Source organism: Zeugodacus cucurbitae, chromosome X (assembly GCF_028554725.1).
Source record: "Zeugodacus cucurbitae isolate PBARC_wt_2022May chromosome X, idZeuCucr1.2, whole genome shotgun sequence".
NCBI lineage: Eukaryota > Metazoa > Arthropoda > Insecta > Diptera > Tephritidae > Zeugodacus > Zeugodacus cucurbitae.
In genome coordinates, this window is record NC_071672.1 from 9,489,176 (window position 1) to 9,491,481 (window position 2,306).

At 31.2% G+C, this 2,306-nt stretch overlaps 2 pseudogenes; both read right to left on the reverse strand.

Annotated features, from left to right (window-relative positions):
- Positions 1 to 243: 243 nt before the first annotated feature.
- Positions 244 to 422, reverse strand: LOC128923220 (5.8S ribosomal RNA; annotated as a pseudogene).
- Positions 423 to 1,198: 776 nt separating this feature from the next.
- LOC128923221 (5.8S ribosomal RNA) lies at positions 1,199 to 1,377 on the reverse strand (annotated as a pseudogene).
- Between the last annotated feature and the right edge of the window lie 929 nt (positions 1,378 to 2,306).

Genomic DNA, 2,306 nt, shown 5'->3' on the forward strand with positions numbered 1-2,306 from the left:
AGACGTTCCTCTAAATGTATATATTATTTGAAATAATATTGAAATTTTATTGTTTTTGGGAATACTAAGATTCTTATTTATTATAAAATTTCGTTCAAACATGAGGTGTTCAAGAATATATTTTCTATATTTCTTTTTATGCTATTAATATTATGGATTGAAAAATACAATCCAGTAATATACCATGTGCTTAAATTCTTTTAATTGACTAAAAGAATAAGCAACTAATTTAGCATAGTCTTACAACCCTCTACCATATGTAGTCCAAGCAGCACCTTAAAATTAATTAAAGTACATAACAGCATGGACTGCAATATGCGTTCAATATGTCGATGTTCATGTGTCCTGCAGTTCACACGATGACGCACAGTTAGCTGCGTTCTTCATCGACCCATGAGCCGAGTGATCCACCGCTTAGAGTGATAATTTTTTGTTTATTTTAATTTAACGTCAAGAGTTTTTTAATTTATTGAAAGAATAACAATTATATTACATTTCGTTTTCGTATCTTAATATATAAAAATCACGTGTCACGTTGTTTGTTTTCGATGGACTCCTAAACTACTGAACCGATTTTAATGAAATTTTTAACACTTTGTGCAGTTTGGTCCAACTTGAAAGATAGGGTAGTTTATAACTCTCCTTATAGTCGCATTATTTATTTATTGCAAATTATTTGTTTATTATTAGCAAAGAGCTATCCACCTGTTGGTGGCGCTAAGTGCGCTATGTTACAGTAGATGACGCTATATTTCTTTCTAAATTTTCATGGATTTAGGCTGTCATAACAAAAGCTGCCACTTGCTAAAACATTAAATGAAAATGCGTTGTTTGAAGTTTATATTATTTGTGGTAAAGTTATACGAATCTATGACTTCCAATATTCTAAATTTAAGAAAAAATCACATACAATCCGTGAAATAAATAAAGTTATGTACATATGTATGGTCAGACAAATAAGCAATGCTGCCACTCTTTTCCAGTAAATCTTCCTCGAATTTGGGAGATTTCAGAGGAATTTAGGAAATCGCAGAGTTGATTTCTGCATGTATTTCCTAAATGCAAAAAAAAAAATTCATTTATTTGCATTTAGGTATAGAATTTTGTATGGCTAATGCCCGGTTGCCTAAATAAAATCTTAGCTAAGTATTGTTGCAAACTGAGTAGTCGAATAAGCAACTAATTTAGCATAGTCTTACAACCCTCTACCATATGTAGTCCAAGCAGCACCTTAAAATTAATTAAAGTACATAACAGCATGGACTGCAATATGCGTTCAATATGTCGATGTTCATGTGTCCTGCAGTTCACACGATGACGCACAGTTAGCTGCGTTCTTCATCGACCCATGAGCCGAGTGATCCACCGCTTAGAGTGATAATTTTTTGTTTATTTTAATTTAACGTCAAGAGTTTTTAATTTATTGAAAGAATAACAATTATATTACATTTCGTTTTCGTATCTTAATATATAAAAATCACGTGTCACGTTGTTTGTTTTCGATGGACTCCCAAACTACTGAACCGATTTTAATGAAACTTTTAACACTTTGTGCAGTTTGGTCCAACTTGAAAGATAGGGTAGTTTATAACTCTCCCTATAGTCGCATTATTTATTTATTGCAAATTATTTGTTTATTATTAGCAAAGAGCTATCCACCGGTTGGTGGCGCTAAGTGCGCTATGTTACAGTAGATGACGCTATATTTCTTTCTAAATTTTCATGGATTTAGGCTGTCATAACAAAAGCTGCCACTTGCTAAAACATTAAATGAAAATGCGTTGTTTGAAGTTTATATTATTTGTGGTAAAGTTATACGATTCTATGACTTCCGATATTCTAAATTTAAGAAAAAATCACATACAATCCGTGAAATAAATAAAGTTATGTACATATGTATGGTCAGACAAATAAGCAATGCTGCCACTCTTTTCCAGTAAATCTTCCTCGAATTTGGGAGATTTCAGAGGAATTTAGGAAATCGCAGAGTTGATTTCTGCATGTATTTCCTAAATGCAAAAAAAAAAAAATTCATTTATTTGCATTTAGGTATAGAATTTTGTATGGCTAATGCCCGGTTGCCTAAATAAAATCTTAGCTAAGTATTGTTGCAAACTGAGTAGTCGTTTGCGTTTCACAGTCAATGCTTAATTTCTATAAAATTTTATTATGATATATGGCAACGTTATGGGCAACATATGTTTTACAAATGTCATTCATAAAAATATGTTTGAAATATTTAAATTATAACAGACAATACATAAATTTGCGAGGAAAATTATATCAAAAATTGATGAAAACAACAA